The 14,636-nt window shown below is 56.2% G+C and overlaps 1 protein-coding gene across 2 annotated transcripts in view; it reads right to left on the bottom strand.

The window, feature by feature from the left end:
• The window catches only part of LOC146859518 (CD5 antigen-like), a 722,585-nt gene that overhangs the window by 313,592 nt on the left and 394,357 nt on the right, over positions 1-14,636 (bottom strand). The window lies entirely within an intron of this gene.

The raw sequence follows: 14,636 nt of genomic DNA, 5'->3' as shown, positions 1-14,636 counted from the left end.
CCATGTCTGAAATCAGCATTAGTGCCAACTGACATGGAACCCACAAGTCCAGAACTGGACAGGGCACAGGCAAGGTCACTAAACCTCTTACACACCACCCCCACACATGACGCTGCAGGCATTGTACACTTGGAGAAGGTGTCAGGCTACATTACTTTGTGATGGAGTGACTACACAGAGACCAGGGAACACATTGCAAGGTTGGGAAGGGAGGCAGGTGAGGCCTGCAACACTGTGGGTAACAGGATCGTCACAACACCATAAACCCTGGAAGTGTATCCATGGAACAGTGCACTTACAAATGCTGGTGAAACACAACAAACACACACATGTAACTACCCCCTTCCGGCTGCTGCATGTCCTGTAGACGCCTGTCCAAGTCAGGAAAGACCACCGCCAGCACACGTTTCTGGATGTGGGAGAGACGGCGGCGCCCGCGGTTCTTGTGGCTCTCAGGTGAGTCCCCCAGCAGGAGCCGTGCGATCCTCCGCGTCCAGCACCGGATATCCTGCCAGCGTTTCCTCACTTGGGACAGGTGCCGCCTCCGACCATCCGCACTCCTCACGGCGCTGACGGCGTCCAGCCATATCTGCTCCTTGGCAGAGGCGTCTACCTGTGAGGATGAACAAGTGACACTACATCAATACACCTTGCACATGTCACGGGGACACAGATTAGAACACATTTGCAGTTTACAACAAGGCATAGTATGCATCCAACGCATTGCAACTTTGTCATAGGGACATGATCCTGTGGGGGAAGGCCAAAAGCAGTACGTGCCATTGGAAGGACACAGGTGGAATGAGGGCAACTACACAATCAATGATCCTGGCTCACACTGTGCATCACACCCACCCCTCTTGTCTCAGGGCACTGCTGGGAGGACTCTGCACCCACCCCTCCTGTGTCTGGGCACTGCTGGGAGGACTCTGCACCCACCCCTCCTGTCTCAGGACACTGCTGGGAGGACTCTGCACCCACCCCTCCTGTCTCAGGGCACTGCTGGGAGTGATAGGCACCCACCCCTCCTGTCTCAGGGCACTGCTGGGAGGACTCTGCACCCACCCCTCCTGTGTCTGGGCACTGCTGAGAGGACTCTGCACCCACCCCTCCTGTCTCAGGGCACTGCTGGGAGTGATAGGCACCCACCCCTCCTGTCTCAGGGCACTGCTGGGAGGACTCTGCACACACCCCTCCTGTCTCAGGGCACTGCTGGGAGGACTTTGCACCCACCCCTCCTGTCTCAGGGCACTGCTGGGAGTGATAGGCACCCACCCCTCCTGTCTCAGGGCACTGCTGGGAGGACTCTGCACCCACCCCTCCTGTGTCTGGGCACTGCTGGGAGGACTCTGCACACACCCCTCCTGTGTCTGGGCACTGCTGGGAGGACTCTGCACACACCCCTCCTGTCTCAGGACACTGCTGGGAGGACTCTGCACACACCCCTCCTGTCTCAGGGCACTGCTGGGAGGACTCTGCACACACCCCTCCTGTCTCAGGGCACTGCTGGGAGGACTCTGCACACACCCCTCCTGTCTCAGGGCTCTGCTGGGAGTGATAGGCCCCCACCCCTCCTGTCTCAGGGCACTGCTGGGTGTGATAGGCCCCCACCCCTCCTGTCTCAGGGCACTGCTGGGAGTGATAGGCCCCCACCCCTCCTGTCTCAGGGCACTGCTGGGAGACATCAGGCATTCCCCCCCCTGGGACCCCCCTGCAGTACAAAGCATGTGTGTCACACCTGGACACAATGGCAGAAGTCACAGTCACTAAAAAGGGACACAGTCTGTGCCAGTGGACACTGAACTCACCTGATAACCTGGTCGCCCATACAGCATGGGGTACCGTGGGAGGATCACATCCACCAAAGCCATGTTCTCCTCCAGGGTGAATGGCTGTGACCTCTCCACAGCCCTTGACATGGTTCCAGGGAATCAGTAGCAGCAGCTGGGTCGTGGAATACAGAGATGTGAAGGCAAGTGCTCCCTCATGGGACCTGGCTGCCTTATATCTGCCTTGCTGGCCCATCTCATGCACAGGAGTACAGAGTGATTGGTCACTCACATTTGCATCATATGTTTCCTCCAATCCCTTCAAACCTAGCAGTCTGTGGGTTCTCTATCGGTTTCATTCTCCTGCATGATGTCAGCCCCACAAACACATTGCAACAAAGTAGAAGAATTCCAACTGACTACTGCTGTGCACCTTCCAGAACACATTCAAATTTTGAACTTGGTCTCCATGACAACCAGCATGCATGTAGGCCTTAATACTTGTCCCTCATGTGTCCCCTATGTAATTTGGAGCTCCACACACAGGTACGGTGCGTTCCGGGGCCCTAGGGCACCCCAAATGCATTGCAACGGACCGTACACACGTGCCTACGTTCACTATCACTATGGGTGCCCTCGCGTATGCGTAGTCATAGTGGTACGGGCCGTTCACACGCCTGTACGCTCCCTATCACTATGGGTGGCCTCGCGTATGCGTACTCGTAGTGGTACGGGCCGTACACACGCCTGTACGCTCCCTATCACTATGGGTGTTCTTGCGTATGCGTACACGTAGTGGTACGGGCCGTACACACGCCTGTACGCTCCCTATCACTATGGGTGGCCTCGAGTATGCGTACACGTAGTGATAGGGAGCGTACAGGCGTGTGTACGGCCCGTACCACTACGAGTACGCATACGCGAGGCCACCCATAGTGATAGGGAGCGTACAGGCGTGTGTACGGCCCGTACCACTACGAGTACGCATACGCGAGGCCAACCATAGTGATAGGGAGCGTACAGGCGTGTGTACGGCCCGTACCACAACGTGTACGCATACGCAAGAACACCCATAGTGGTACGGGCTGTACACACGCCTGTACGCTCCCTATCACTATGGGTGGCCTCGCGTATGCGTACTCGTAGTGATAGGGAGCGTACAGGCGTGTGTACGGCCCGTACCACTATGGGTGTTCTTGCGCATGCCTACTCGTAGTGGTACGGGCCGTACACATGCCTGTACGCTCGCCATCACGATGGGTACACTTACGGCAGCACTCCCATAGTGATATGGGAACGTACACAGGCCCTCTTCGCAGCAGTGCAGCGGTTTTCACACATCACAGTGGTGACAGGCGGCACACAGGTAGGGATAGGGCGGACATACTTGTCCATGGATGGACATACTTGTCCATGGATGGACATACTTGTCCATTAATTGACATCAAGGCATCGTCTGTGCATTACTACATGTGTGGGGCACAGGTGTGACGGCCTGTGATGTGGAACATTACTCCTGAGTCGAGAAGGCACCAGATGTATGATGAGATGTGTACAGATGTACTGTGTGATGGTGCAATGTGTGCCAGGCATGCCCTTGACTCCTTTGACATGTGTGCATGTCGTACTGCACACTTGGGGTGAGCGTCACTGGCATGGCACGGACACCAACACACGGAAGTGTCCCCTGATGCCCGGTACAGGGGTTATCACACCTGACTTGTCACTACCCACGGTGCACAATGTGACTATGTCATGTATGTGTGGGGGCTTCCCATCAGGTTGATGTTGGAGCACCCTCAAAAGCTGCAGCCATTGCAGCAACCAACATGTGTCTGTGTGTAAATTGTCATTGCACACTGTTCCGCACACCATGCCTCATGTGGTATCGGATGTGAGGTGCACATGTATGCATGGGACACGGAGTAGCGTGACAAGGACATGTCAGCATCCTCACAAGGAATGTGTGGTGAGTCATGACATGTGCACCTTCATGGCAAGGTGTGTGGGCTGTCCTAGTGTAATGTCATGTGACCTGTGGCTCCAGTGTTCCGCTACCAGTCTCTGCAATCGGCATCCTACTGCTGCTGATGTGTGGGCGTATGTCACTCCTGTCTTGTGTCTGGCTGTTCACTTGCACTGGGACACAGCTATTCCCATGGCGTGGCATGGGGAGGTTCTCAATCTCCGTGTGTAGCTGGGTCTTGGTAGGAGTGTCACCTTGCATCCATACGTGTCCTGGGCATGTAGCACATACCTGACTCCCTATGTAGCATATGTGTATTGACAGATTAACATGTGCTCAGTACACATGATTTGTTGTCGTAGTGCACTCACTCTTCCTTGTCACTTCCAAATTACTGCAGAGCGCCGCCTCTTGCCCGACCAATTCCGGACTTGGCTGCCATGCAGGAGAATGACAGCATCCGGCTCTACCACTTCACCCAACCGTTGATTCTGGAGTTGACGGCGAGACTGGCACCACACCTGCAACCGCAGCACAGGTATCCTACGGCACTGACACCCCAGCTGAAGGTAATGGCTGCCCTACATTTTCTTGCCACGGGTACCTTTCAATATACCATAGCTCATGTTGGTGGCATGTCCCAGAGCATGTTCTGCCGTGTGCTGCATGATTTCTTAGAGGCCATGTTGATTCACCTGGATGACTTCATCAAGTTCCCAACCCCTAAACAGATGACTGCGGTCAAGCGTGGATTCTATGCCCTGGGAGGGATGCCCCATGTCATTGGGTCCATAGATGGGACACATGTAGCTTTGGTACCACCACACGCACGGGAGGTGGCGTACCGCAATCGAAAGCACTACCACTCCATCAATGCCCTTGTGGTGTGTCAGTCCAACATGGTGATTTCACATGTCTGTGCTCGTTTTCCAGGATCAGCACACGATGCCTACATCATGAGGCGTAGCGGGATGCCTGAAATGATGATGCAGCTGCGCAACGAACGAGCATGTGTTGTTGGTGGGTACAGTCTGTCTGTCCTGTATTTTGCATAGCCTACCAGCACGACCGCTTCACCACTTCTAACGATGTCCATGTGCTTCCCATGTAGGGGACGCTGGCTATCCCAACATGCCTTGGCTGCTCACACCTCTCCGCAACCCCATCACGCCGGCCCAGCTCCGCTACAACACCGCCCATGGCCGGACAAGGCGAGTGATAGAGCCGATTCAGGTGCCTACACAAGACCGGCGGCGCACTCCCATATGCCCCGGCGAAGGTCTGCAAGATCTTCATGGTCTGCTGCATGCTGCACAACATGGCAGTTGAAAGAGCTGTGCCACTCATCCTGGATCAACATGACGAGGACCATCCACCCGTGGAGGACGAAGGGCTTGGCAATGGGGCTAGTGATGTGGAGGATGTGGAGCCGCAAGAGGACATCCGGACTCGGCTCATACGCGACTTCTTTGCTTAGTGGTGAGTACCAGTGTCTGAGTGTGCACGCATTGGTCCCTGTGTGGCATGTGTTGTGATGTGTGTCTCCACCTGCATGTATGGCACGTGAGTCAGAGGTGTGTGTGGGTGTGTCACTGGAGTGATGGTGGCAGTGATGGTTGTATTTCCCCAGTCATAATTGTGACCTAGCATGTTGTCATCCATACATGTGTCGAGTAAATGCACATGCAAGTGGCTGTGATTTTTGTGGCTGACTTCTTGTGTGTTTCTCTTCCCCAGGTACTTGCGCATGCCGTCTGCTGCTTGCATTGTTGTGGCATTGCTATTCCTCATGGACATGACATCGTGGGCTGACTCAGCGTTACAGGCACGGACACGTTTGGAAGTCTCCATAGGGTAAGGGATGCATCTGGGGTGTACTGGGTGTGGCAGTTGTTCACGATGTATGCACACTGCCCCTGTCGATGTTTGGTTCCTCTGCAGCCATGTAGCATCACCATGGGACACGACATGCAGCTGTGTGCACCTGAATAGATGGTCTGCCTGGTTGACAGTCATCAGTGATGGGATAGGGGATTGTGATGATGGCATCAATGTGTGTGACACTGCCCTCGGACACATACGGTTAGCATTGGCTTGACATGGTGTGGGACTTCCACATCAGCGGATCTATGGTGTATGGCAGGCTCTCCGTGAGCAGCTGTGGGTGTTTAGCTGTTAGCCGACGCTTGTGTGCCAGTTCCATGGCGAACACACATTTGTGCTGCAGAAGGGGGGTGCCAGTGTTGGACCCACATGTTACTCCACATGATGTGTTCATGTGTACTTCAAGTTGCCTCTGCAATCCCGAAAACATGACTAATAAAGGTGTCCCTATGCCTCCAAGGTGCCTCTTCTCAGTCAATGCTGGTGTGTTGCCACGGTGCATCCAGCATGTCTGGCATGGTATTCCCTGATTGTGGCTATGTGTCAATGTGTCGAGTAGCAAGATGCAAGCAGTGTGTGTGGGCTGAGACTGTGTATTGGGCATGATGTCCATGACTGTGTGGGTATTGTGACATGTGCCATCCCCATGCATCCAACGTTGTCCAGGACCCCATTCTCTGCATCCACCGGACTCAAGCTTGCAGGACATGGTTCTGCCACCTGTCTACACATACCTGGGTGCCCTCCAGGACACTGGACTGGATCCCTGACCTCTGCGCATGACTGTTGCTGTACTCAATGTGTCTGTCAGCACGGTTGTTTGGCCACCCCCTCAGCTGGTTGGGCCCATCACGGGTGTGTATGGTGCTCCATGTCTGTCTTGCCTAATACACTGTGACCCATGTGTCCTGTGCCAGACTCAGGCCCCAGGGTGTGGATGGTTGAAGACAAAAGATGACTCAGGCATGTTTAGACTTTACAAGACACATGTTAGGTAATAATGCAACCAGCAGGCATCTACTCTTCATAGTGTGATTTATTATTGGGGGGGGGGACATAGTGAGGGGCTTTCCGGGATTTTGGAATCCAAAGTTCAGTAGGGGAGTTGGTGTCCTTGCCATTTGAAATCCTCAGAGTCCATGCCACAGTCTTTGTCAACATTGGTCAGCCAGTGACCAGCAGGGCCATGTGGCAGAGAATGTCTCTTGATGCTGTGATGCTGTTGCTCCAGTGGGCCAGGTGCCAGGCCAGGTGTCCTGGGAGATGGTGATGTAGTGCCGACCCTCACGGTCCTTTCCGTGGACGACCCGGCCTCCTGCGGGGACCCTCAGCAGCAGGCCGTGACGACGTCTGGGATGCTCCATCGGATGTTTCCTCCTCCTCCTCCTCCTGATCCCTCCCTGTGGGTGGTGATGTTCTCCGCCTTCTGGCACAGGGAGGGTCGGCCATGTTGTCGGCCATCCGACGGAGTGTATCGTGAATCCCCTGGAACGCCGTCACTTGCTCAGCCTGTCTGTCCTCCATCCTCCGTTGGTGTCGCAGTAGACAGGCATGTTGCTCCGCATGTTGCTGGGCCTGCTGCGTCTTTATCTCATCGAGGGTCCCCTTGATCTCATTGAGGGTGGACACAACCTGGGCCATGCCCGTGGTGTCCTGCCGGTATGTGTCCATGATGTTTTGGACATGGGCAAATACCGGTTCCCCAGCCAACTGGTCAGGCTCGTGCCTCCGCCGTCCTCCACTCCCACCACCCCTGCCCACTTGCACCTGGCCTGCCCTTGTGGGTACATCGGGTCTCCGGGACCCCTGAGGGGTGGCATTGGCGTTATCGCCTGCCTCCTCCTGGGTGCCCGGGACACCATGTCCCTCCTGGCCAGCCTGGCTGCATTGTGGTGTTGGGGCAGGAATCCTGGGTGTCTCCTGGGATGTGGCAGGAGTGGGGGTGGTGGTTGGCACAGTTGTACCTGACGCAGGTGCTGCAGGTGGTTGGACACCAGAGGGGCCAGGTCGGTCGGGGTCGTCCACAGAGTGGTGAGAGTGGTCGCTGCCGGTGGGATCGGGCTCCCGCAGATCCGGGTCCTGTGAGTCTTCCCCCCCAGTGTTGGGGGGTGAACCACGACGTTGACCTGTGTGTGAGAGAGACAATGTTAATTTTGGTCCATGCAACATCCATGTTTCATCTGTTTCAAAGTTGGGACATTTCCTCTTGGAATTGGGATCTGTCTTGCATTCCACTCACAGTGCACTTGTGCATGGGTGTGTCCCTTGGGCACCACTTTGGCCCCTTTAACTATGTGTGGCACGGTCTTACTTGCTGCGTCAAGTGTGACTGCAGTCAGCAGTGGAGTGGGCAGGTGTGGCGAGCCATGCATTGGTGCCTTCCGTGTAGCACTGCACATGTGCACATGGAGTGGATCCACACACTTATAAGATCCAGGTAGCTGTCGTTGTGCTCGTGAACAGGTTGTGACATGGCCCTGTGTTTTGCCATGGGGAAGATGGGGGGTTCTGGGACTGGCCACCCTTGTCTACATGCACGCAGTCTACCTGCTGACGAGCAGACATTCGCACACGCCACACGGCTGATTTGCTCTCCCTGTGTCTCGCTCCCTCTCTGTCCCCCTCTCCCTCCCTCCGTGTGTCAGCCTCCTCCCTCTGTCTGTCTCCCTGTGTCTCCCTCCCTCTGTGTCCCCCTCTCCCTCCATCTGTGTGTCAGCCTCCTCCCTCTGTCCGTCTCCCTCCCTCTCTGTCCCCCTTTCCCTCCCTCCATGTGTCAGCCTCCTCCCTCTGTCCGTCTCCCTGTGTCTCCCTCCCTCTGTGTCCCCCTCTCCCTCCATCTGTGTGTCAGCCTCCTCCCTCTGTCCGTCTCCCTGTGTCTCCCTCCCTCTCTGTCCCCCTCTCCCTCCCTCTCTGTCCCCCTCTCCCTCCCTCCGTGTGTCAGCCTCCTCCCTCTGTCCGTCTCCCTCCCTCTCTGTCCCCCTCTCCCTCCCTCTCTGTCCCCCTCTCCCTCCCTCCGTGTGTCAGCCTCCTCCCTCTGTCCGTCTCCCTCCCTCTCTGTCCCCCTTTACCTCCCTCCGTGTGTCAGCCTCCTCCCTCTGTCCGTCTCCCTCCCTCTCTGTCCCCCTTTCCCTCCCTCCGTGTGTCAGCCTCCTCCCTCTGTCCGTCTCCCTCCCTCTCTGTCCCCCTTTCCCTCCCTCCGTGTGTCAGCCTCCTCCCTCTGTCCGTCTCCCTGTGTCTCCCTCCCTCTGTGTCCCCCTCTCCCTCAATCTGTGTGTCAGCCTCCTCCCTCTGTCCGTCTCCCTGTGTCTCCCTCCCTCTCTGTCCCCCTCTCCCTCCCTCTCTGTCCCCCTCTCCCTCCCTCCGTGTGTCAGCCTCCTCCCTCTGTCGGTCTCCCTGTGTCTCCCTCCCTCTGTGTCCCCCTCTCCCTCCATCTGTGTGTCAGCCTCCTCCCTCTGTCCGTCTCCCTGTGTCTCCCTCCCTCTCTGTCCCCCTCTCCCTCCCTCTCTGTCCCCCTCTCCCTCCCTCCGTGTGTCAGCCTCCTCCCTCAGTCCGTCTCCCTCCCTCTCTGTCCCCCTCTCCCTCCCTCTGTGTGTCACCCTCTGTCACCTCAGCCCAGCTTCCTGGGCACACACTGTTAGCAGATCTTTGAGTGGCCCTTGGCTTGTTGATGTGAGTTTGTTTCTGATCTCCAGGCACCCATTGGGTGTGATGTGTGTCTGTGCGCTGCTGCTGTGGTGGTGTGTGCTGCCACTCTTTCACAATGTTGGCTGTTCATTAGCTGCTGTCATGTGCAAAACAGTGCCTTCACCCCCATGTGTTGATGCAAGGCGTCCGCCATTTGCTGGCAAGTCATTCCTGTGTTGGGACACACTGTTTGTCTGGCTGTGACCTAGACCATATGGGCAGAGGGCATTGTTGTCTGCTTCGGAGTTGCACTATGTGATTTTTGGGGCCCAGCCTCCCGCCATCCGGGTTACCGTGTCATGTGTTGGTGTCTTCTGTGGCCTGTGACTTGACATTGTCGAGCTGGGTGCATGGGGCATGGTGGCAGCAGTGGCATTTGCGTGCTCATGGAGTGTGGTTGAGTCATGCGATGGCTTGGGGTGGTTGCGTGCCTGTTAGTGATTTTGGTTGTGGATGCCGTTCCCCCCATGTGAGGTGCGTTGTTTGTGTACTCACCCGGGTCTCGGAGTCCTTCTAATCCTTCGACTGCCTCCACCGGCAGTATGGCCATCACCCTCTCCTCCCAGGGCTGGTAGTGTATGGGTCTGCGGGAGGGCCCTCCTCCTGTGGCGTTGGCCTGGTTGTGTTCCTCCTGCCTCTTGGCTCGGACCCTCCTCCGCACATCGTACCACCTGTTCTGGCATTCCTGCCTGGTCCTTCTGGTGTCCGCAACAGCATTCACAGCATCGACGATGGTCTGCCACATGGCTGTTTTAGCTGCCATGCTGGTGTTTCTGACCAATGTTCCAAAGAGCTGTGGCTCGACTCTGAGGATTTCATCGACAAGAACCTCCAACTCTCGGTTACTGAACTTTGGATTCTTGGTAGTGGGCATGGTGAGGGGTGTGGGTGTGGATGGTGGGGGGGGTGTAGATGGTGGGGGGGGTGTGGATGGTTGTGGGTGTGTGGGTGTGGTTGTGCAGGTGTGTGTGTGAATGTGATGAGGGTGTGTTTGTGAAGGTGGTTGTGTGGAGATGTGCAAGTGTAAGGTGTGGTGAAGCTTGTAGTAAGGTGCTGTAAGTTGTCTGTGGTGTCTGGCAGCAGTGAGTCTGTTGCAAAGGCTCATAGTTTGTGTGTGTGGGCCCTTTTTATTGGTCCATTGGTGGGTGTGGCTGTGTTTGAAGTTTGGGTGGGTGTGTTATAAGGAGTGGTGGTGTTTAGGGCCTCTGTTTGTTTTTGGCAGTTGCAGGTCAGTGAATGTGTGTTTTTTGAGTGTTTGTTGGCCATGTTTAGTGGCTTTGTGCCATTCGAATAGTGTATTCTTGTGTTGTTTTGTTTTGTCCTGGTTGTGTACGTGCGTTTTGAGCGTGTGTACGGTGTGTAGATGGGCCATTTGGTTGTACGGTGCTGTCCTTGTGTGTGGCTTGGCACGACTCGTACATGCGGTTGTGATGTTGGGGCATGGGGTGCGCTCCGTACTTAGGAGGTTGTGATGGGGGTGCGACTGGAACGTACTGGGGTGTAGGTACACGGGGGTACGACACGTACAGGGGTGGGGGTACGACTCGAACGTACTGGGGTGTACTTAGACGGTGGTACGACACGTACAGGGGTGGGGGTACGACTCGAACGTACTGGGGTGTACTTAGACGGTGGTACGACACATACAGAGGTGGGGGTACGACTCGAACGTACTGGGGTGTACTTAGACGGTGGTACGACACGTACAGGGGTGGGGGTACGGCTCGAACGTACTGGGGTGTAGGTACACGGGGGTGTGACACGTACAGGGGTGGGGGTATGACTCGAACGTACTGGGGTGTGGGTACACGGTGGTACGACACGTACAGGGGTGGGGGTGCGACTCGAACGTACTGGGGTGTACTTAGACGGTGGTACGACACGTACAGAGGTGGGGGTACGACTCGAACGTACTGGGGTGTACTTAGACAGTGGTACGACACGTACAGAGGTGGGGGTACGACTCGAACGTACTGGGGTGTACTTAGACGGTGGTACGACACGTACAGGGGTGGGGGTACGACTCGAACGTACTGGGGTGTAGGTACACGGGGGTGTGACACGTACAGGGGTGGGAGTACGACTCGAACGTACTGGGGTGTGGGTACATGGTGGTACGACACGTACAGGGGTGGGGGTGCGACTTGAACGTACTGGGGTGTACTTAGACGGTGGTACGACACGTACAGAGGTGGGGGTACGACTCGAACGTACTGGGGTGTACTTAGACGGTGGTAAGACACGTACAGAGGTGGGGGTACGACTCGTACGTACTGGGGTGTGGGTACACGGTGGTACGACACGTACAGGGGTGGGGGTACGACTCGAACGTACTGGGGTGTAGGTACACGGGGTATGACACGTACAGGGGTGGGGGTACGACTCGAACGTACTGGGGTGTAGGTACACGGGGGTATGACACGTACAGGGGTGGGGGTATGACTCGAACGTACTGGGGTGTGGGTACACGGTGGTACGACACGTACAGGGGTGGGGGTACGACTCGAACGTACTGGGGTGTGGGTACACGGTGGTACGACACGTACAGGGGTGGGGGTATGACTCGAACGTACTGGGGTGTAGGTACACGGGGGTATGATACATACAGGGGTGGGGGTACGACTCGAACGTACTGGGGTGTGGGTACATGGTGGTACGACACGTACAGGGGTGGGGGTACGACTCGAACGTACTGGGGTGTAGGTACACGGGGGTATGACACGTACAGGGGTGGGGGTACGACTCAAACGTACTGGGGTGTACTTAGACGGTGGTACGACACGTACAGAGGTGGGGGTACGACTCGAACGTACTGGGGTGTACTTAGACGGTGGTACGACACGTACAGAGGTGGGGGTACGACTCGAACGTACTGGGGTGTACTTAGACTTTGGTACGACACGTACAGGGGTGGGGGTACGACTCGAACGTACTGGGGTGTGGGTACACGGTGGTACGACACGTACATGGGTGGGGGTACGACTCGAACGTACTGGGGTGTGGGTACACGGTGGTACGACACGTACAGGGGTGGGGGTACGACTCAAACGTACTGGGGTGTAGGTACACGGGGGTATGACACGTACAGGGGTGGGGGTACGACTCGAACGTACTGGGGTGTGGGTACACGGTGGTACGACACGTACAGGGGTGGGGGTACGACTCGAACGTACTGGGGTATAGGTACACGGGGGTATGACACGTACAGGGGTGGGGGTATGACTCGAACATACTGGGGTGTACTTAGACGGTGGTATGACACGTACAGAGGTGGGGGTACGACTCGAACGTACTGGGGTGTACTTAGACGGTGGTACGACACATACAGGGGTGGGGGTACGACTCGAACGTACTGGGGTGTAGGTACACGGGGGTATGACACGTACAGGGGTGGGGGTACGACTCGAACGTACTGGGGTGTGGGTACACGGTGGTACGACACGTACAGGGGTGGGGGTACGACTCGAACGTACTGGGGTGTGGGTACACGGTTGTACGACACGTACAGGGGTGGGGGTATGACTCGAACGTACTGGGGTGTAGGTACACGGGGGTATGACACGTACAGGGGTGGGGGTACGACTCGAATGTACTGGGGTGTACATACACGGGTGGGGGTTTGACACGTACACGGGTGTACATACAGGGGGGGTGTACATTAACGGGGAGTACGACTCGAACGTATGGGTGCTGGGGGGAGTGTTTGGCGCGTATGCGGGCATATATCTCCATGGTTGCAATGGGAGTTCGGTGCGGACGATGTTTTTACCATACGGTTGTGAGTTCGGATGCACGGGTGGGATCGTGATTCCTCGGTCGGACTTGACTTTTCACGTTTGTACGGTAAATCGTCCGAGGACGTGTCGGACACATTTTCCGACCCGAGGACGTGTGGGGAATGATTCCAAATGCGGTTCGTATGGACTTTTTACCATGCGAATCGTGATTGCCAGTTCGTACGGAACTTGTACGATTCGTACGGTAAAAAGACCGGATACGAGTCGCACGGGGATTTTTTCTACCGGATCGTAATCGGCACCTTTTTGTATACATTACGCTTGATAGCCAGCTGCCTATAATGTGTATTAAACAGAGTGGAACATTCTCTTTGTTCTTGATATCAAAATGCAATATTTCATTTGTGTACTTTATGTTTAAATAGTGCAGCATAATATCAATGACTTTACGGCACCAAGAAAAAATAGGAGAAACACTATTAAAATGTAAGTTCTATTTTAATGCACAGAGCTAATTTTATAAAGATTTCAGAAGGCAGAATTCTTCTGGATTTAAACTCCCATTTGATGGGAGTTTGGCCTAGCTCTTTGGTTGGTGTTGTGTGCCCCTGCTAGTGTTTGCTGGTGAGTGCTGGGTGTCATAATGGTTGAAGCTTTGACCCCTTCCACCTCTCTGCATTAAACAACTGGGTCACAGCTCTTTATAATGGGCATTAAAACAACCCGTTTATATAAGGATCGCATGGACAGAAAGGCAGCAGCAATTGTGGAAAGCAGTAAAAATCACGCTGAGGATTCCCGGCTGGCAGAAGGTGGCTCTGCTGAAGAAGGATAGGGGTGGGCTTGCCCAATGCTGGTAGCACTGACCCTTCTCCGGGTAGGAGCGCTGCCATGGGTGCAGCGCCTCGGCCGGTGGAGGCTTCTGTTAGCACTGACCGTTCTCTGGGTAGGAGCGCTGCCATGGGTGCAGCGCCTCAGCCGGCGGAGGCTTCTGCTAGCACTGCCCCTTCTCCGGGTAGGAGCGCTGCCATGGCAGCTGCACCTCGGCCGGCAGAAGCTTCTGGTAGCACTGACCCTTCTCCGGGTAGGAGCGCTGCCGTGGGTGCAGCGCCTCGGCCGGCGGAGACTTCTGCTAGCACTGACCCTTCTCCGTGTAGGAGCGCTGCCGCGGGGGCAGCACCTCGGCCGGCGGAAGCTTCTGCTAGCACTAACCCTTCTCCGTGTAGGAGTGCTGCCATGGGTGCAGCGCCTCGGCCTCCGGAGGCTTCTGCTAGCACTAACCCTTCTCCGGGTAGGAGTTCTGCCATGGGTGCAGCGCATCAGCCGGCGGAGGCTTCTGCTAGCACTGACCCTTGTCTGGGTAGGAGTGCTGCCATGGGTGCAGCGTCTCGGCCGGCGGAGGCTTCTCCTAGCACTGACCCTTCTCCGGGTAGGAGTGCTGCCATTGCTGCAGCGCCTCGGCCGGCGGAGGCTTCTACTAGCACTGACCCTTCTCCGGGTAGGAGTGCTGCCATGGGTGCAGCGCCTTAGCTGACGGAGGCTTCTGATAGCACTCACCCTTCTCCGGGTAGGAGTGCTGCCATGGGTGCAGCTCCT

This window comes from Triturus cristatus, chromosome 3_2, assembly GCF_964204655.1.
Source record: "Triturus cristatus chromosome 3_2, aTriCri1.1, whole genome shotgun sequence".
NCBI lineage: Eukaryota > Metazoa > Chordata > Amphibia > Caudata > Salamandridae > Triturus > Triturus cristatus.
Note: the sequence above shows the minus strand (reverse complement) of the source record. Positions and strands in the feature narration are given on the sequence as shown.